This window comes from Triticum dicoccoides, chromosome 5A (genome assembly GCF_002162155.2).
Source record: "Triticum dicoccoides isolate Atlit2015 ecotype Zavitan chromosome 5A, WEW_v2.0, whole genome shotgun sequence".
NCBI classification, from domain to species: Eukaryota; Viridiplantae; Streptophyta; class Magnoliopsida; order Poales; family Poaceae; genus Triticum; species Triticum dicoccoides.
Genome location: NC_041388.1, coordinates 397,126,681 through 397,149,680, shown reverse-complemented (window position 1 = coordinate 397,149,680; position 23,000 = coordinate 397,126,681). Strand labels below are relative to the sequence as shown.

The 23,000-nt window shown below is 44.3% G+C and overlaps 1 long non-coding RNA gene across 2 annotated transcripts; it reads left to right on the top strand.

The window, feature by feature from the left end:
• Positions 1-853: 853 nt before the first annotated feature.
• On the top strand, positions 854-3,639 carry LOC119297417. Of its 2 annotated transcripts, XR_005145651.1 has the most exons (5): positions 854-1,099; positions 1,814-1,968; positions 2,145-2,246; positions 3,000-3,146; positions 3,564-3,639. It is a non-coding gene; the product is annotated as an uncharacterized LOC119297417 (long non-coding RNA). The 2 variants fall into 2 exon arrangements; XR_005145650.1 differs by lacking the exon at positions 854-1,099 and having other exon boundaries at positions 1,506-1,968.
• Positions 3,640-23,000: the final 19,361 nt, after the last annotated feature.

The following is a 23,000-nucleotide window of genomic DNA, read 5'->3' as shown; positions in this document are numbered from 1 at the left end:
TCAACCGGTTTTTCTTCGTCCCACCTCCCACCAGCCCCTCCCACCGGTTTTTCTCTTTTCTCGTCTGACCAGCAATACCCAACGTATTTATGGTAATCAATCATAATTAATCCATGTATAGTAATAAATCAATCCAGGTATGGTAAGGTCATAACTCAGGAAATTTAAATTACCCCAAAGGCTATCAATCCAGATATGGTAAGGCCATAACTCGGGAAATATCGAATATGGTAATAAATTTAAATTACCACCAGGTATGGTAAGGCTATCCACGTATAGTAATAAATCATATAGTAATAAATCATAATTAATCCACGTATAGTAATAAATCAATCCAGGTATAGTAAGGTCATAACTCAGGAAATTTTAAATATGGTAATAAATTTAAATTACCCCAAAGGCTATCAATCCAGGTATGGTAAGGCCATAAATCGGGAAATATCAAATATGGTAATAAATTTAAATTACCCCAAAGGCTATCAATCCAGGTATGGTAAGGCCATAACTCGGGAAATATCGAATATGGTAATAAATTTCGATCTGTTTCATCTCAGCCTCCAGCCCCGAGAGGAGCCGCCGCCGAGAGGAGACGCCCCAGCCCCGAGAGGACCCACCGCCGCCGCCGCCGCCGAGAGGAGACGCCCCAGCCCCGATAGGATCCGCCGCCGCCTCCCTCGCCCGCGGCCATGATGACCGATCTGGCGTTGGCACCGTAGATCACCCTCTGGTCCATGGCCTCGACTAGGTACGAATCCCTCCTCCACTTCTTCTGGTTTGGTTATTTCCGCATCTTGATCTGATTCGGACGTGTGTGCAGTTTGCTATGATCTGGTGACGGGGATGCAAGGAGAAGCTGCTGCGGTTTCAAGGGGCCGTGAGGATGCCCACCATGAAGGCGTGTCTGGGATGATGAAGGTGATATCCGCCAGGTCCCCGTTGCCGTCGACTGGCGGCGGCCACCGTCTCCTCTTTCATGGCGTCGTCGGGGCCTTCCCCTGCCAAGCGTAGCGGCTCCTTGGCTGGATCACCGTCGCACACCTCACCGGCGTGGTCGGCAAGATCTGCATCTCGATCCTCGCCACTCTCTATCCTCTTGCAGGTAATAGGCTTTCCGTCCCCTCTTTTATCTCCGGCGTTCTCGTGTGCACGGATTGTGAGCGTGAAGGAATATTTCTCTTCTATTTCATGGTGCTGCTGTGCTCCTTCTGCTTTCACACTGCACATATATAGATTCTTCAAAGGAATTGGATGCTGATAATATCAACTAAGTTCCCTGAATGTGATATATATTCTTCCCTCGCTTTGAATTGATTGCCCCAAACAATATATCTCTGGTTGACAGTCATGGCCTATTATTATTGTTGTTAATTTACAACACTCTGCGCTGTATTGTCCAATCATGGTCCAAACTTCAACTTGGTTGTGGATTCATTGTATGTACCATATGCTGTTCATAGCTACAAAATTGCAATCTCGCGAAAATGTTCTTGAATATAGTAATTTTTTTGTCACATAACCCATATGCTGATGATAAAGTTTGTTGTATGAGCTTGTGGCATACTGATCAGACAGGTGGCAGGTATGCATTCAGATGTTGCAGCTCTAAGGAAGGGTAGTATATGGCACATGGCTTCGTGGGTTGTTCAACAAGAAGTGTTTTGGGCATATTCGAAAGGCAATCTTGTGAAAATTATAGATCGATTTTCTTATTCCGTCATCAGCTTCTATTGATATGAGCGATACAAAAAGTTCAGCACTGAATTTTAGTATGTTAACTTGCAAGATTTCTCACGACTATGTTTTTTTGTTATAGGTTTATAAATTTCGAAATATAGTTGCAGCTTCACGGAATGGACGGCCCAAATTATGTTAGTGTCTATATGTTTACTTGGTGGTGGTCTAGCGTGAGTGACACCTGCATCTGTAACTTACCCATTGGATGTTCTTCGAAATCACCTGACAACACAGGTGATGCTTTTCTTCCTTTCGTGATTTGTGAATAACACTAAGCCAACCAGTCAATCAATATAACTTCCAGTTAGAACTTAAAGCATCTTTACCTAACGCTTTCATGCAATGTAGCTTTACAGACCAAAGGAACATGTTTTAGTAAGCTAAACTTTCATGTCTATAAAATTCTGCAGAAAACCACTAGGTATTACAAGGGCATCTTTCACACGTTGTCTACAATTTGTAGAGAAGAGAATAGTAGAGGATTGTATAAAGGCCTTTGGTCCACCTTATTGGTAAGCCGTATGTTTCTGCTGAGAATTGTTTTTTAGTTGACTTCCCAGTAACTTTTATGTGTTACAGGGAGTTGGACCTGATATATCAATCAATGTTTATGTATATGAATCCCTGAGGTCTCATTGGAAAATGGAAAGTTGAATGTCAAACTGTGCGACCAATGATTTGATATGGTACCTCCCTCTTCTCTCTTCTACGAACCCTATAACACACGTCTCAAATCTTAATTTCTTTTATCCTATTGCAGGTTAATTCCAGTTGGGTGTGTTAACCTACAGTAATCAATCAAGTCAACAAATATAACAATGATACTTTGTCTTCTGATTTTTGGTGATGATTTTTTTTGTGACTGAACTAACAGGAGTTGAAGCATGTGTTCTTTTTTTATATGACTAGATGCATATGAACTGAAGCTCCATAATTTTCTTTTCAAGTCGACATTGGTGGCAACCAATACAATTAGCGTTATTTACAACCAATGAAGTCTTATAATTTTCTTTCTTAGAAATATACAGTGACGCTGACTATCATTTAGTAGCTCTACAGGCACTAGCCAAAAACAGTAATGTTTATTTATTTAACCACCAAATAGAACAATAGGTTATTCTGCATTGTGGGTACACAAATCACAACACTATATTTCAGCTATAGAAATCTATGTGGATGCCTGCTGATATTTTAAGCCTACATATTGCCGATTTGGTTTGAGTAATGCTTGAAGCATAATTTACTTCCTAATGTGCAAATAGCAGTATCATTTTTTGTCAAGAAACTGAGAAGACGGAAGAGAGTTGGTGTTGTCAGTGTGGTGAGCCTATGCGGCAACCACAAGGCTGAAGTCTGCTTTGATCGTTATTCAAGATTTGAGCCTTGGCTCCGGTTTTGATAGCTCTATATCAGTAAGTTTAGTCCAGTAACTATTTTAAGTATCTTTACTGTGCATAGTTGCATACATTTTATTCATGGATTAGTCTTGGTAATATTAACATTTGAAAAGCAATTTTTGTGTGACCATTTTTTCATCTTAGTATCTCCATCTACCAGCAAAAGTCAACGTGCACAAACCTGTATTTAACATGCAACATGAGATAGTGTGCATCGAAACTATGCTTATGTTTGTGACATTCATGTGGCATCTCATGCAGATAGATTTTATTATCCATTTCTGTAGCATGCAATGTTTATTTTCTTCTTTTGGTCCATAATCCCTCCTAAAAGTAATATAAGAGTGTTTAGATCACTAAAGAAGTGATCTAAACGCTCTTATGTTTCTTTACATATGGAGTACATGTCATGATTGTTGGATACACATGCAGACTTTCAGCGAGTTTTTGTTCTCGGACTTGGGATCCACAGTCCAAAGTTGATTGGTGGATCAAGTGAACTAGGTGCATCTCCATTCAAGCTGGAGTACAATTACCGGCCTGCTTGTTTAGCGCAGTCTCCACAATCATACAAGCAAATGAGCAGCTAGCGACCCAACACACAAAGTTTCTATCTTCTTATTTTCTATACAAGTAGCAGCTGGCGCAGCGGTGGTGTTGATGAACGACACCCAATGCAGAGGCGACAGTTACCATAGGGAAGAGGTCAAGAACATCTAGCTCTTGTGGTGTTCCTCCTCATTATTGTCATCGCCATCAACAGCAACAATGACGACCGGCTCATGAGACAGCTACTAGAGAGGGAGCGAGGAAGGAGGAGACAAATCTTTCAGGTACAATGGTATGACAACCATGTTCTGAACTATCAATGAGATTTGGTGCTAAGTCAGCATCGTGTTTTATCCAATCTATCAAACACCATAAGTTTCATGTCAAATGTGTTGTAGAAATGTTCTTCCATAAATATGGTTTTAGTCCTTCATATTTTAGTATCGTTGTAAATTTATCCATTCACATATCACTCTGAGAAACATTTTTAATTGGGGGAAGGAAGAATGGGAGAAAAGAAGAGTGCTTTGACGTAAAAAAAGAAGTCGTCAATATAGCCCGTTGCAACACACGGCGTTCTACTAGGAGATGCAAGTGGAGTGGAATAATGAAAATACATTGCATCAAATACATTTTTTGATTGTTACTGTAATTTTTTCTATACATGTGAAATTGGAACCATAGGAGCAATACTTGGACCATAGGAGCAATACATGCTCACTATTGAATAGGAGCATAGGAGCAATTCATAGGAGCATAGGAGCATAGGAGAAATTGGAACCATAGGAGCAATACATGCTCACTGTTGAATAATTTGTATATAACTATTTATGCAATACTTGGACCATAGGAGCAATTCATTCTGTATATTTTGCTGGGGATTGTGCCTTGCAGTCAATTTATAGAAGGGTAAGATGTATCGCAATATCTTTGACTTGCATTCTCTGTGATGTCAAGTAAGAAAATAGAATATATACTCTTTGAATTATCTTTTTTTTATGTCTCTATCTTACTTATATAATCCAATTGGCATTGGCTAAAATTTCTGTTGATGAAACATTTGTTTTGTGATGTGAGGAGGTTCTGTTTGTGAGTAGATACGGTTCGTAGATCATGATATCTGCACAATCTCAATCTACTTCCTATGACCATATATTGTATTAATGGGTTGTGTCAGGGTTATTTTATCAATTACTGGGTTGTTGATCTACATTCGGTTTAATTCTTACACGAATTAATGTTGACTCGATTCCCTGTAGTAGGTTGAGAGGCTTCTCCTCTCATGATTTACTATGATTAGTTTGCTTGGCTCCATGCTCCTCATGATTTCTTTGAATTTTTATGTAGGTGCTCGGTCAAAAATCATCTAAGGAAAATATGTTGTTCTTCTCTACAAGGGTTGCATGTGGAATTTGAAGAGAATCTGTGCACCAGCATCCGACTCCTTGATGTTGCTCTGATCATATTGTGTAAATATATTTCTAATAAAGCAATCGCCCGATGGTGTACATGTTATAAATAACAAGAATCATCAAGTGTGAGAGATGGCAACATCATGATGGGATGGTATGTACTGTTGTGCTCATCAATAGAGTTAGATCACTTTTCTGTCCGAGAGTCGATTTTTTTAGTGCGTTAGATGGATTGACAAGTACCAAAGATTGATGCCAAGCAGAACTAAAACATGTCCATGGATTACCTTCAGTCCCGCATTCCAATCAACAACATTGGGCCGAGCGAGCGCGCGGGTGGCGCAAGAGGCAATGGGCAGCCGGTGGAGACTGAGTGGTGAGCGGCGGTGGTGAGGTCGAGAGGTTGGCACCAGCGGCGAGTACGCAGTTACCATGATGGGCGAGCGGACGGGGCTTGTAGGTGTCACGGTTGCATCACAATTGGAATAAAGTAAACAATGCATACTCGTGTGGCGATTGACTGATTTTGTGTGTTGTGTGCTTGTGTTAACAGCCAGCCAAATCAATCAGCCAAGGGTCATTATGTATGTGAGTGTGTTAGCAGTGGGTATATCTGAAGATTATTTCTCAACTCGGCATGTGGGTAGAGACTAAAAAGACAATGCCATGGTAGCATGGTAGACCTAGCAAGTGCCACGAACATCATGATATTCTTCCTTTTCTTAATTCCTTGATTTGAAAAATAATTTGCTCTGCGTGTATAGGAACATAGCAGTCGGGCAAACGACACTTTGGCATCTTGATCTATCAAAGGAAATATTTTTTTTACTTTAGAAAATGTGGGTTCGGATTGGTCTGTTGAGTTATGGCTGGCTGATCGGAATAATTTTTCTATTTAAAAAATGTAGCAAATATCATTTCATTAGAGATTGGTCTGCTGAGTTATGGCTGGCTCATCGGAATATTTTTCTTATTTAAAAATGTAGCAAATAGCATTTCATTAGAGATGGCTTTGCAGCAAAACGCAAATCACGCAAACCAAGCTATCGCCGCCTCGTCGCTCTCGCCGGGAGCGACAACAACCGCGGGTCTCTTCTTCGCCTTCTTAGTCGGCATCTCCTCCATCCGGATGCCCTGCAGCACGAGCCACTCCGCCACCGCCTGGGACTGGACCTCCAGGAAGTTTAGGTCCGTCTTCGGCCATCCAGCACGCCACACCGCCACATCGTAGGCACGAGAGGCCTCATCAGCGGTGGGATACGTGCCGAGCCACCAACGCTGCCCGGCATCGGAGAACTCCAGTCCAAAGTTCCCGGAGGGCTTCGCCCTCATGCCGAAGAAACCGGACTTTCCCTTCGGCGTCTTCTTCGGCGCCATCGGGGAGCGGGCGGCGGCCGAGCAGGGAGCGGGAGGCGACGTGCGGCGTGGGGCGGAGGCGGACGGAGCGGGGCGGCAGCGTGCGGTGCGGGGCAGAAGCGGACGGAGCAGTGCGGCGGACGAACCGGAGAGGAGGCGGACGGAGCAGGGCCGGAGAGGAGGCGGACGGAGCAGGGCCGGAGGGGAGGCGGACGGAGCGGGGCCGGGCGGAGGATGGACCGGAGGCGGAGGCGGCCGGAGAGGAGGCGGGCGGGGTCGGGGCGGAGGCGAACGCGATGGGGCAGCGCGGCGGCAGGCGGCGGCCTAGGCGGGGTAGAATCAGTGGTGGGGGTCTGGATCTATGGTGGGGCGAGACCTTAAAAAGTTAACATGTAACTCTTGCAAACTATTTCAAGAGCCCGTGGCAACGCACGGGCAGTCTACTAGTAAACTTAACACCTTAAAATTCATCTAGGATGAATAAAATCAAAGGCTTGATTTAGACAAACATACTGACGCCAGTAAGAAACAGAACAACACTTATTAGACCAACACACTGACGAAGTTCATTTCAGAACACCACTAATCATTCTCCTCCGGACACTCGATGATCTCCACGATCGACGCTGACAGCCTTTCTATCTTTGTGATAGGGAGAGCTGAACCGATGTATTCCACGCCTGAAACACCGGGAACTGAAGATGGACCCTCGCCCGACGCCTGCTCTGAACCCGTCCTAATGCACAGCAGGACAGCGTGTCTGCGACACAGTGCTACCAGCTTGTTCTTCAGATGCTGGATCGTTCCCTTCAGCTCTCGAACCTCACGACGAGCGGCCGTAGTGGTCGCTTCAAATGCTTCGGCCTAGAAACGCATGGCGCTCAGCTCCGTCCGCAAGCATATCATCTCGTCGTAGCTGTCATCAATCAAAACAAGACGGTTGTGCTCTTTTAGGTACTTCAGAGAGGCACCGTACGCCGACTCGATCGCGCCATCCACCGTTTGCAGCCAGTCACCATGGAACACCAACTCTTGATACTATCCGCCAGTAGGTCCCAGCGGCGACAGGATCTTAAGCATGTCAACGAACACATTCGGCGTCACCTCTTCGACCACTGTATTCTTCCACACCAGATTCAGCTGCGGCGCGACGATCTCGAACATCATCTTCTTGCTTAACGTAACCACTCGCGGATGCTGCACTAAAATAGGAAGCAAAATTAAAAGATGGAAGTCGAGCAAAGATCGCAGATGTATAACACCGACAGTCGACACCACCGACATGGGTGCCAGCAGCGCGGCCACAAGAAAGACGCGGCAGCGACACGACGAGGGGACAAGGAGCACGCGCCAGCAGCACGATGAGGGAAGGAGGTGCCGCTGAAACCACAGACAACGGCAACGGGTGCCGCAGTCGCGACAGTGGCTGCTCATGGACGAGATGTGATTCGCGTTTACCTGAGGGAAGAACGAGTAGTGCACCAGCAGATCATCCGCGTTGTTGTCGTCTGAACCCTCCATTGCCGCACTTCAGAGAGGATGGAGATGCAGAGATATTCTGCTTGCCAACAACTAGCTCTGCTCAGCAAATGACAGCTTACCCCTGTTGCAACCATATAACCGCACACCATCTATCCATTATTTTTAACGCTAGCAACCATGAAACGACATCTTCTCGCCTCTTTCGATCCACCTCTCTCCAGACGCCACGTGTCAATAACCAAGGCTAATGTATTTGCAACCACTTTCCAGCATCAGCATGCACTCTACAAATCAAATCGCAGTTAAGCCACACCAAGCATTTCACATCGGTGTCTAACTAAGACATAACGACACCTACCAGGCCGGCTCTCCACAATCATTTACTACCTCGCTCGAAATTACATCCATTCAGTAAATTCTTGTATCAACACCATGTTTTCTCGTTTTCCTTTTGGAGATTATTTGCATCAGATCAAAATCATAATTATTTAAATATTTTCACACATATACTTTACAAAACATTTCTCTTTTCTTCAGATGTAAGAGCAAAATTTTCAAATACATTACAACATCTAGAACTGGGCGCCTCAAACCCTGATAATACACCCAGGATGACAGTCTGGTCACTAACCATTTAAAAAAACAACTCAGACGGGCCCTTAAAAGCGAGTTGAAACGCCCGGGCTTAGCGACAACCTTCATATCCATCGAAAATACGAAACGGATATGACGTGGCCCATGCATGATCGGGCACATCTGCCACGTCCGGTACTACCCACGCTAGCGCACTTCAACCTAGATATATTCGTCCCCATTCACTCCACTGACCAAACCCTGACCACTCCACTCCCCTTCACCAAGAAAACTCCCATCCGACAATCTCTGCCTTCTCTGACATGGACGACAAAGGGCATGAATCCTATACCTCCAGATCCGTTGACCCCGAACTCATTCCACGCGACCCGAGGATGACATGACTGCTCGCTTGCACTTTGTTTGTGAAATCAATTACTTGAGGCGTGCCCAGTCACTGTCCGGCTTGCTCTCCGTTACTCCCGGGAGGACGCCTGCCGACGGGAGCACTTCCAGTCCTGTCATCCAATATCCATTGCATTTGTCTAAATGGCACATGGTTGCGCTGCAAGGTCTGTCACTACTACCTCACCGCAACAGGTGTAGTCCATTCGCCACCCGAACGCAATGGTGAATGCACAAGGCCTTCATTGGCGCGCCGAGCAGGAAATGAATGCATGGGCGTCGTCCAACTCAAACATGACGTGATGTGCCTGCCATGTGAGGCAGCGACCGCGGCACATGAGAACATCCCTCACAGCGGTGGACGTTACCAAGGCGGCGTTGCATTTGCGCCTTGTATGGTGCACCAACTTAGGCATAATATTATGGATTTGATGTTTCTATTTTGAAATATCTGATTGTGAAATCAATTACTTGAGGCATGCCTAGTCACTGTCCGGCTTGCGCTCCGTTACTCCCGGCAGGAGGCCAGCCGACGGGAGCACTTCCAGTCCCGCCGTCCAAAATCCATTGCATTTGTCTAAATGGCACATGGTTGCATTGCAAGGTCTGTCACCACTACCTCACCGCAACACGTGTAGTCCATTCGCCACCCGAACGCGATGGCGAATGCACAAGGCCTTTGTTGGCGCCGAGCAGGAAATGAATGCATGGGCGTCGTCCAACTCAAACATGACATGATGTGCCTGCCATGTGAGGCAGCGAGCACGGCACATGAGAACACCCCTCACAGCGGTGGACGTTACCGAGAGGAGGCCAGCCAACAACAACACTTCTTGTCCTTCCACCAGAAATCCATCGTGTCTGTCCAAATGGCGCATGGTTGCCATGCAACGTGTGTCGTCGCTGCCTCACAGGAGCCGGTGCGGTTTGTTTTCCGCCCGAACATGGTGGCGGATGAATAACCCCTTCGTTGGCGCGCCAAGCAGGAGATGAATGCATCGGCGTCTTCCAGCTCAAACATGACATGACACCTTTTCTCTCCAAATCGGCACTTAATTTTACTGCCTCCTTCCTAAACATTAACAAACCAAGCATACATCATTCCTTATTTTTATTGCCTACCTTCCTAAATATTTTCCCAAATAATTCAGGACATCTGCTGTCTAACTTCCATAACTTCTATTTATTCTACCGCTTGCCGCACGTACAAAACAGATAGCACGTATACCCACAACTGTAACACCCACGATGCGGCTATATCTCCCACGTGTTGAAGCACGACTTAGAGGCATAACCGCATAGTAGGCATGTCGCAAGAGGGGTAATCTTTACACATCCCATGTACTGAATAAGAAAGGGATAAAGAGTTGGCTTACAATCGCCACTTCACACAATACATAAATATAGCATTACATCAACCAGAATACAATCAAGGTCCAACTACGGAACCAACATAAATAAAGACAACCCCAAATGCTAGATCCCCGATCGCCCCAACTGGGCTCCACTACTGATCGTCCGGAAAGGAAACATAGTAACATCCTGAATCCTCATCGAACTCCCACTTGAGTTCGGTAGCGTCCCCTGCACTAGCATCATCGGCACTTGCATCTGGTTTTGGAAGTATATGTGAGTCACGGGGACTCCGCAATCTCATACCCTCGCGATCAAGACTATTTAAGCTTATGGGTAAGAAAAGGTAGTGAGGTGGATCTGCAGCAAGCACTAGCATACATGTTGTCTAACTTACGCAAATGAGAGCGAGAAGAGAAGCAAAGCATGGTCGAGAAGCTATAAAGATCAAGAAGTGATCCTGAAACTACTTACGTTCAAGCATAACATGAAACCATGTTCTCTTCCCGGACTACGCCGAAAAGAGACCATCACGGCTACACACGCGATTGATTCATTTCAATTAAGTTAAGTATCAACTTTTCTACAACTGGATATTAACAAATTCCCATCTACCCATAACCGCGGGCACGGCTTTCGAAAGTTCAAAACCCTGCAGGGGTGTCCCAACTTAGCCCATCACAAGCTCTCATGGTCAATGAAGGATATTCCTTCTCCCAGGAAGACCCGATCAGACTCGGAATCCCGGTTACAAGACATTTCGACAATGGTAAACAAGACCAACAAAGCCGCCCGAATGTGCCGACAAATCCCGATAGGAGCTGCACATATCTCGTTCTTAGGGCACACGGGATGAGCCAGACGTCGGGTTGGCATAGACCCGGGTTGCCCAGGGGGCGCCGGACATCGCTCAGGTTGGACCAACACTTAGAGAAGCACTAGCCCGGGGGTTTAAAATAGAGATGACCCTTGAGTCTGCGAAACCCAAGGGAAAAAGGCTTAGGTGGCAAATGGTAAAACCAAGGTTGGGCCTTGCTGGAGAAGTTTTATTCAAGGAGAACTGTCAAGGGGTTCTCATTATAACCCAACCGTGTAAGGAACTCAAAATCAAGGAACATAACACCGGTATGACGGAAATTAGGGCGGCAAGAGTGGAACAAAACACTAGGCATAAGGCCGATCCTTCCATCCTTTACCAAGTATATAGATGCATTAAAGTAAACAAGATATAATAATGATATCCCAGAAATAAACATGTTCCAACAAGGAACAAACTCCATCTTCACCTGCAACTAGCAATGCTATAAGAGGGGCTGAGCAAAGCGGTAACATAGCCAAACAACGGTTTGCTAGGAAAGGTGGGTTAGAGGCTTGGCATGGCAATATGGGAGGCATGATATAGCAAGTGGTAGGTATCGCATCATAGCAAAAGAGCGAACAACTAGCAAGCAAAGATAGAAGTGATTTCAAGGGTATGGTCATCTTGCCTGCAAAGTTCTCCGAGTTGACGAAAGCTTGATCCTCGTAAGCGTACTCAACGGGTTCCTCGATCACGTACTCGTCTCCCGGCTCTACCCAAGGCAAGAACACAAGCAAAGGAAGACACAATCAACCACGGTGCAATGCGCAAGTAACATGATGCAAAACATGACATGATATGCGGGATGTGATATGCAATGCATATGCATGCATCGGAAAGGAAAGATTGAACCAGGCCTCAACTTGGCAAACCAAGTGTGCTGCTGGAAAGATGAGTTGATTTCGGTCGAAATCGATATAAACATCACCGGAATTGGATGCATGGTTTGGAAATGGCAAGCAAAACAAGAATGGCACAATTCTGCGATTAACAGCATGATGCCATCTAGAATGCAACAAGAAACTAAGCTACTTCACCTCAACATAACAACAAAGCACATGGCAGTGATCTACTCAAGATGCTTGACGAAATATGAACACTGAGCTACGGCTAAATCACACAAGAGCAGGTTCAAACAAGCAAGGCAAAAATGCAAAAAGATATCAGCATCACAAACTTAGTGAAAATAACAACACGCCAGGAATTAATATCAGGAAGCAATGTTTAGAGCAAGCAAACAACATGCTACAGGAACAGAACATAGCAATACAAGGCATGGCATGAATCTACTCAAAGCATATAACAAAAGTCCCTTACTGACCATAAGCCAAAAAGGATCAAAAGATATGATGGCACCCACGTGAACATAGCAAGTTTCATGAACAGATCCAGACTTAGCAGAAAACTGGGCATGGCATAAACAGAATTATGAAGGCATGTTTGCGAGCTCGATTCACTCAACACAAGGCATTGCATGACAAGATAAGCATAGCATCAGCAAGAAGACATGTTCAAGAAGCTAACCATGGCAAGAACAAGTTTATATCATGCTTGGATCAACTACAACAACCTTGGCAAAATTGATTAACACGTAAACAATCTGCCAGGAACATTTTATAACAAAAGTAGAGCAAGATTTAAACATTCTAGGGCACTCCATAAATGCAAACAGGGGCATGGATGGATAGAGCACAACCATATGCCAAAATCATCCTTACTGAACATACTCAAAAGAAGCATGGATCTCACTGTAGCAACATGAATACATGGCATAAAAATAATAGCAGAGCAAAGACTTAGTGAAATTAAGTCCCTGAAATCAGCAATATTACGAGAGCTACTTTGCATGCTTGTGCTAGTCACCACATTGATCACAAAAATACATGGCATACACCTCTGTAAAGATGGCATGTCATATCCCAAAACACATGTAGAGCTCATGCCAATATGCAGCACACAATAATTGTAGCAAAAATGACAAATGCTCATAATCTGCTAAGATTCAGCACCTAACATTTTATATCACTATTGCATCAATGATTTGGGCATCAAGATGGACTCAAAAAAAGCATGGCACAATGGAACAAAATGAATAGCACATCATGATGAACATTTTGATATATGGCACGCACAAAATGGAGCTACGGATGAGGAGTTACGACATGTTGAACAATGCTTGAAAATATTACAGACTTAGAGAAAAACGAGGTCAACCCTAGGTTTGACTGGATCTGGATCTGGACAGCACGCGACCCGAGGTTCACCGCAAGTCGTGCCGGAGAAAGGGAAGACGGTGGTCGCCGGAGTTGATCTCGCCGAAGTTTGACGGAGAGTGGCCGGGGACGGCGCCGGATCCTGCGGGGAGAGAGAGTGAGGCAGGGGAAGGAGAGAGAAGTAGAGAAGTGGGGCGGCGTAGGGGCTCACCCGCGACAGCAAGTACGAGGTGGAGGCGGCAAGGGCTCGCCGAATGGCGAGGGCGAGAGGGTGGCGGTGTTGCACTGGATCGGGCGATGGGGAGATCGGGGACCCGCGCGGGGCGGCGCTCAGATCCGGGCCGGGAGGGCCCGCGGCGGGCTTCGGCGGGCCGACGCGGGTGCGGCGAAGTGGGCGCGGGCGGAGGCGACGTGGCGAGCGGCGATTGGCTGGCGCGGTGGCGGTGGACGTGTCCGGCGGCACGGGGTGGAAGAAGGCTAGGGTTTGGACCCGAAATTTGAGAGGGGTGCACATATTTATACATAGAAGGAGTTTGGAGTGTCCAAAAGGAGGGCGGTTTTCGGCCACGCGATCGTGATCGAACGGACGAGAGGATGGAAGGGGTTTGGATGGGTTATTGGGCCACTTTGGAGGGGTGTTGGGCTGCAACACACACGAGGCCTTTACGGTTCCCCGGTTAACCGTTGTCGTATCAAATAGACTCCAAATGGCACAAAACTTGACAGGCGGTCTACCGGTGGTGGACCAAGGCCGCTTGGCAAATCTCGGTCCATTCTGAGAATTTTTAACACCGGCACACGAAAAGAGACAAAAGAAGGCGCCGGAGGACGTAGGAGTGTTGGATTGCAAAACGGAGAACGGGGAAAATGCTCGGATGCATGAGACGAACACGTATGCAAATGAGATGCACATGATAACATGATATGAAATGCATGACATGGACAAAATGCCAAACGAAGACAAACCCAACCACAAAGGGAAAAACATAACTTAGAGCCGATAATGGCAAGAGTTGGGATACAAATATGGTAAGTTACATCTGGGGCGTTACAACAACCCACGTATCAGACGCCGTCACCATTACAAGCAGAGCACTACCAGGAAAAGAGATGATGCCACACACACACACTCAACCCACCCTTGTCAGAATGGGTCCCACACTTGCTCTTATCAGGCTAGGTGTACACAGCTTCCTTCCTCCAAGCAGTATCTATATGAACCAGCTCATGCACCGAACACAGATAGAGTTCAAGACAGGTGGTACATATAGACACAAAGCCTCATGAACCTGGTTCACCATTGGAATACACGCCTCAGCCGCTCCTCTAATTAAACGCTGCCTTCCCCACTTCCTCTCTTACCACTACCACACTCAGTTTCACTTCTCTCCAACTGGAGCTCACGAGGAGAAGGAAAACCACATAGTTCCTCTCGCGCCATCGGTCAGCCATGATCAAGATCATCAATGCAAGGACATCCAGATACTTAATGCGACTTCACACGCACATCCTCTGCATTTACTCTCTTCCTTCTTCGATTCCCGCTGCTCTGTAATCAACCTGCTCTTCAGATGAACAAGTATAGCCCACTTTCCTCCTAGAGAAAAAATAACAAGCGAATCTTATTACAAAACTAAGCTCTTTCACTCAAGAACCTATCCATACAAGATACGATTCTTCCACTCACATTTTCATTCATACTTCCTACCTACAAATTCCATCCTTGCCATTTCATACACTTAGTTTGGTAAATGAACTCCCAGCCATGGAATTTTCTAATCTCAGGTAGATTTACTGTACACATACTTAGCAGAAGTACCAGTTGACTGTCCAAATTGTTTTACCTTTCATTACATTAATGACTCATGATAGTAATACAGTAGCAAGATTTATATCTTAAGTGCCACCTTTAACCTGTAAGACATTCATTACATTCTTATGGCATGAACATCAGAGCATTTCTTATCTTCCAACATCAATATACACTAAAGTATCTATCTTATGCCCTTCACAGTTCACCAATGAAAACAACTTAATATTATTATTTGCTAAACATGTTCTCCGTCTATTTCGCAACCAAGTTCAATACTTGTCTATAGAAAAGGTAGGAACTTCTCTTATATCTGCAGTCAACTGTTTTTTTACTAATTCAAAAGTTCGTTACTAATTTGCAATGCTTTAAATAAAATTAACATATAAATAAGTTTTCTTCTAAAACATAATTATTTAAAAGTATTACACATAGACTACAAACACGAGGAATAATAAAATATTTGGCTCTATTTTCCATGTTCTCCATGCAAATGGATAACATTTCAAACTAAACAATACTTGCAACTTCATTACATACGATGACACACTTTACTTCCATCAAAATGTATATTTTAGAAAAGGTACGAACTTCTCTTATAGCTGCAGCCTACTATTTTATTTACTAATTCCGAATTTCTATACTGATTAGCATTCTTTAAATAAACCTAAGATATGAATACATTTTCTTCTGAAATATAACTATTCACAAGTATATGTAGACTACAAACACGAAAAATAATAAACATTTTTCCCTATTTGCCCTGTTCTCCTTCCAAATTGTAAATATTTCAAATGAAACAATACTTGCAATTTCATTATCTACTATGACACACTTTCCTTTTGTCAATATATGTATTTTATAATTAAGGTACAACTAAATAAGAAACTTGTTAAATCTATACTTAGCAAACAGTACCTGCAGGAAGAACAGAGCCTTCCAAACCACATGTGAAAAATTGGATATGTTCTTCTTGTCACCTTCTGCGTTCTGTCATTAAACTTGTTCCTCATAGAAAATGACATTGCAGAACAAGTAATTCAGCACGACTTGCTTGCAATACATCTGCCAGTAAAGTACACTATACCATACAAACAAATTAAAATTTGAACTAACGTTATGAACACACTAAAAGTAGTATCTACTTCCCTCTTCATCTGTTCATACCTTGCTCTTACTTTCTCCTTACTCACATAAGTTTAACATCTGCAAAGAAGCGCACATGCATCTACACATTGTTCTTCCGATCACTTCTAAGAACTGATGTCTCTTTACATTTCAAATACAGCAACCATGAGCAAGTCAGATACAGGGAGTGCTACATCGCTCAGATGCAGCTTCAGGCCCGTCCATTCTACTCCATCAGGTTCCTTTTGGTAGCAACAATGGTCCACGCGGCGGTAAATGGGTTCACTTTGGAAGAATTCCTCAGCAAGATGTAGCCACTGATTTGTGATCGAGGGACGATCATAGTCCATGCTACATCAGACAAAGAGGCAATCTTCTCTTTCACAAACGACACTGAAGCCCGTCTAGGATACCAGCTGCTTACCGGTTGCATGGAGTGCATAACACAAGCAGGCAGTCTCAAGCTCAAGCAGTGGCTCCCAACAGATGAACTAGGTTTTGATGTTGCAGAGCAACGGCTTCGTGTCTCTATCACAAATCTTCCCTTACATGTTTGGTCAGCAGTGGCTGTAGAGCACAGTCTCAGTCCCTATTGTGCAGTGGAGCACATCACAGATCACATGGATCATCGAATAGACAACAAAACCTACAGATGCACAACATGGGCTCAGCGTAGAATTCTTGTACCAGCTTCGATCCCGCTCTCTATTCCAATAACCAAAGCTGATCCAGGAATGTGCATGGATACACAGCCATGCAGAAAGGTTCGTACATATCGTTTACATATCCACTGCCGCCACTATGTCTACAAGCAGAATGAAGGCGCTACATACATGCCAATCACACAAGATCCTAGGTATGAGAATACATACAACACCAACGAAGTTGTCTGCTTTCTTCCACCAGAATTGGTTGATGAGAAGATCATAAAGGATCTATCCACAGTGGTTGTCGTCTCAGGCACCTCCAAGCAAGCCGACACACTGTGGAAAGATGTATACTACCTCTACCCAGGTTTAGATCCAAGGGACATCAGGATGGACACAATGAGCAAAGATCAGCAGATCATTATACTACCAGAAAACATAGCAGGTGTAGCAATCCAAAGAAAAATTCTATCAACAGAGCACACATCCATGGCACATGTCACCCCATGGAGCCCAGATATTGGCTCCATCAATAGCACACTCACCACCTGTGCCCAGCTCATGATCAATGGGATCCCAGCGCATTTTTGCATGCAGAAGCTGATGAAACTTCTTGCACAGTTCTGCTACATGGAGATCCCGGATAAAACACTGAACTACTGCTAACATGCGAATCATACCGATGCATAGTTTGGTGCAACAACCCGGCTGCGATTGCAAAGAGCCTGCTTGCAAAGGTTGTGGACACAGAGATAGCCTCCACCATGGTGCTTCATCTAGACCCAGATGTGACTGTAAGGACAGCAAACATTCTGATCGACGTATAGCAAACTTCGCCTACCATCAATGACATGATCACTGTCTAGGCACTTCATGAACGCAACCAAATAGTACTAATCATCGGTATGACCACTGTCTTTACTTCTCTGCCTTGTTGCACCTCTGTTTTATTTGATCTTCATAAATAACTTCCTAACACATTCACCATTTACATAGCAACCACGCCAAGACTCTCACATCAACAAAATCTACCCTACGTTCATTTTTGCTACATCATCGAAACGAAGCCATATCGACGTGTAACATCCCAAATTTTCAACTTGGAATGTTATACATTAGATCATCATTGCATATCATATTTTATTTGCTTTTGGTTTTGATCCTAGAAATTCTACGCAACTCAAGGACCCACGGAGAGAGTTGGGGATTTAGTTATTTTCATATTTGAGTTTTCTCAAATTTTGAGAATAGGATCATTTGATTTTAATTATTTTATCGTCAATTATTTCTAGTACAAAAATATGAGAGAGGGAATAAAATGACTTTCCCAAAATAAAGAAATATTGAGGATTTAATAATAAAATCAAATAAGTTTTTATTTCGGAGTTTTTCGTTATTTTATTTGAATTTAGAAAAAATGTGCATTTCTCAAAATTGCATTTAGGCCCCAAATAAATGTTCACCCGGTGCGGCTTGATTTTAGAAGCCCGAGAAATTTTATTTAGGGATTTTTGGAGTTCGTTTAGTATTTCTTTCATTTATTTTTCTGCGTGGAATAATTTAAAAAAACGAAACCGACCTACGGGCCGTGTTAGGCCCGGACTCCTCCGGGGCCGGCCTTTATAAGCTGGGGCACCCGACCCCCACAGCCCACCGAGCCGCCGCCACTGCCCAAACCCTAGCCCCGCCGCCGCCGCCGTCACCCGAGCCGCCGCTGCCGCGCTGCATCGCCGCCGCCACCGACCGCCCCGCGCCGCCGCCGCCGTGCCGGAATCTTGCCGGAGTTGCCGGTAGATTTTTTTAGACGCCGGTTTTTTTAGAAAACGTTCGGTTTTTCCAGCGGTTTTGTCGTTTTTTAGTTTCTGTTTTTTTAAATAGATCGGTTTTTCCGATTTATTTAATAGCGAGCGTTCGTCCGTTCATTTGTTCTAGCGAACGTTCGTCGTTTTTCTTTTTCTCGGATTAAATCCGCGATTTTCTGATCGCGATTCCTGATCCGATTTTCGTTTTAATATAACTATTCGCTCGTTTATCGGAATCAGGCGATTCAAGCGCCTGGAGTTTCGTCTCGAAACCCTCTATCTGTTTAACCAACTTAAACAAGTTTTTGCCACTGTAAAAATTGCCCTAGATCCAGAATAGTAAACGAAGCCTGTTTCTTTTGCCGTTTGACTTTCGTTGCTTCGTTTGATTTGATCCTTTTTGCAAACCGGAGTTCTTAAGTTGAACCTTCTGGTTAGATCTCTTATTTGAGTTTTACCCGTGCATTATATGAATACTTATTGTATGCTTGTTTGTTTGTCTGCGATAGAATACCCGGAGTGCGCCGCCTGTTACTTGGAATCTCTAGGTTTCGTGGATCATCAGGAAGGCAAGTAACACTTTGATCATACCTCCTACTACCCAGTTTTATTGCATTAGATCAATCCTCAAACATTGCATGATTAGGATCTAATTAAATTGTGGGATGGGAAGTAGTTGAGGTAGTACCTATTACCTGTTTATTATTAAACCTTTGGGAGTTACTTCTATGTTTGCCGTTATGCCATGCTATGCTAGTAGACGTGGATTGGGTGACCGATATCCATGACAGATGTGAGTTTGTTAATTAATGGTTTATCTAAGGTGGCAACTTAAACACACATCTGGGTGGATTGAGGTACCTGGGTATTCCAGGATTGCCTGTTTTTTTATGGACCGCCACCCAGGCCCAAAGGGATCATGAGATTTTTCATATTAAAAACTTCCGTGTGCAGCCACAAGCTATTATGGGCTCTAGCATAGTTGATTAAGTCGTGCGAACTCTTACAGGGTAGACTAGCAGATGTAGGGGAAAGTAGGTGTAACGGTCTATCCATCGTAAGGTGCTAGCGCTTCTGAAAGACTATGTCTCGGTCATCCATCTTCTCAAACACCATATAGTGCGAGAAACCAAACGGAGGCGATCGAGTCTTGTGGGGAAAAGTGTGCAAACCTCTGCAGAGTGTATAAACTAATCATGGTTAGCCGTGTCCCCGGTTATGGACATCTTGAGTATCTAGTACTTGGATTATTATGTGAATCTCAACATGTTACTCTAATATTTAATTTTGTTGGGTTTGTTTAATGATGATGCTTAATTGGGATTGAGGATGCTGTCAACCATTCTCAATGTTTAACAACTACCATGATAGTTAAATAAAATTTATTCCTTTGCAGTAGGGAAAAATTGGCTTTACGCAAAACTGTAACCATAGAACTTTCCACCAGCCAAATATGCATATAGTATAGCTGTTTCATTCCATTACTCTCTATGTGTTACCTTGCCAGCATATTCCATGTGCTGACCCGTTTCGGGCTGCAACGTTAATGTTGCAGACTTTTCAGACGACGATTAAGGAGTTTTAGGTCGTGGTTCTATACTCAGTGATGCCGTTGGAGTTGATGGGCTCACTTATCTTCCAAGCCTTCCGCCGTTATCGTTATTAGATGGCCTTAAGCCATATTTATTGTAATAAGTTCTCTATTGAGACACTCAATGTAATAAGTGTGTGATTGCTACTCTGTTATAAATCCTTCAAGTACTATGTGGTGTCAGCATTACTGATCCAGGGATGACACTGGAGCACAGAGATCAGACCATTTGAGGTATGGTCGCTACAGAGATGGTATCAGAGCACACGCTGGCTGTAGGACACGACCACTAAGCTAAAGACCTAGATCACTATTCACTCTCTTCTCTTCTGACCTCTCAACTTTTCTACTCTTTAGGATGGCGGATGCAAGGAACAAGTTCACGCAACCGGATGAAGATACACCCTTTGGACGTCACTTGAAGGAAGTCACTAGATACCTAAACATAGGAGTACCAAGCTTCACCGGAACCTACAACGCCACTTTACCTGAAGAAGAGCGCTGTATGATTCAAGTTCAAGTTCCAGGAAGAACGTTCATGCCAGTCACTAAGCCCATAGAGTTTTCTTTTGATGCACCAACTTGGAGTCTAGGAAAGAGCATGGCAACTCACATCGCCATGGGACGCATTGGAGAAGTCTACCGCAATGATCTCAAGGATACTATCTACCAGATTTGTGGGCACCGAGATGAGCACTGGGAGATGATCAGCACCAGAAGGGATAGATCAATTGCAACTTTTATCCAGGAGTCTGCAACGACAGGAGAACCAGATGTGCGCCGACATGATAGACCTGAAGAAGGCTAAGACAAGAATCAAGGAACTGGAGGAAGAACTCAAGGCTACACGAGAAGATTATGAAGAAGAAATTGAAGTATTGGTGGAGAAGAATGACGATCTAATCAAGAAGATCGGGATATTTATGGGAGGCCCTACACTAGTAGATGAAGATGAAGAACCCAAGGAGATTCGCCCGGAAGACTACATCATCATCGACGACACCGACTCGGACCCAGAGGATAGTGATGATGACTATGTTGATGAAGCCGGAGCAGATATCATGGAGTCTGCAACCGAGGAATATTTCTAGTAGACCACCTCATCAGTAGTAGTAGTAGTCCACCATGTAAATACAGTAGTCCGAGCACTTTTGCGATAGTTAGATCGATTGTATGCCCTTGTTTGATTGAATGAAGTGAATTGTTTGCTTTTGCCTCATGTGCATATGGGTAGTGTTTTCTCTTTAGACCCCCTCTATTCTTAAATCTCATCTTTTCCAAACCCTCAGATGCCTCCGAGACGTGACCCCGGATTTACCTTTCCACTGGAGCTCACCCAGTTGATCCAGCAGCAGAACACACTGATGTAGTTGCTAGTCCAGAATCAAAATCAGGGGAACAACAACAACAACCCACCACCACCACCACCACTTGTTGATCACTTAGCCCGTTTTCTTAGGCTGAATCCGCCGGTGTTTTCCAGTAGCACCGAGTCGATGGTGGCAGATGATTGGCTCCGCAAGATGATAACCCACAAGTATAGGGGATCGCAACAGTTTTCGAGGGTAGAGTATTCAACCCAAATTTGTTGATTCGACACAAGGGGAGCCAAAGAATATTCTCAAGTATTAGCAGCTGAGTTGTCAATTCAACCACACCTGGAAACTTAGTATCTGAAGCAAAGTGTTTAGTAGCAAAGTAATATGATAGTGGTGGTAACGGTAACAAAGTAAAGACAGAAAAAGTAATGTTTTTGGTATTTTTGTAGTGATTGTAACAGTAGAAACGGAAAAGTAAATAAGCGTAAACCAGTATATGGAAAACTCGTAGGCACCGGATCAATGATGGATAATTATGCCGGATGTGGTTCATCATGTAACAGTCATAACATAGGGTGACACAGAACTAGCTCCAGTTCATCAATATAATGTAGGCATGTATTCCGTAAATAGTCATATGTGCTTATGGAAAAGAACTTGCATGACATCTTTTGTCCTACCCTCTCGTGGCAGCGGGGTCCTATTGGAAACTAAGGGATATTAAGGCCTCCTTTTAATAGAGAACCGGAACAAAGCATTAACACATAGTGAATACATGAACTCCTCAAACTATGGTCATCACCGGGAGTGGTCCCGATTATTGTCACTTCGGGGTTGCCGGATCATAACACATAGTAGGTGACTATAGACTTGCAAGATAGGATCTAGAACTCGCATATATTCATGAAAACATAATAGGTTCAGATCTGAAATCATGGCACTCGGGCCCTAGTGACAAGCATTAAGCATAGCAAAGTCATAGCAACATCAATCTCAGAACATAGTGGATACTAGGGATCAAACCCTAACAAAACTAACTCGATTACATGATAAATCTCATCCAACCCATCACCGTCTAGCAAGCCTACGATGCAATTACTCACGCACGGCGGTAAGCATCATGAAATTGGTGATGGAGGATGGTTGATGATGACGACGGCGATGAATCCCCCTCTCCGGAGCCCCAAACGGACTCCATATCAGCCCTCCCGAGAGAGATTAGGGCTTGGCGGTGGCTCCATATCGTAAAACGCGATGAAACTTTCTCTCTGATTTTTTTCTCCTCGAAAGCCAATATATGGAGTTGGAGTTGGCGTCGGAGGGCCACCAGGGGGCCCATGAGGTAGGGGGGCGCGCCCAGGGGGGAGGGG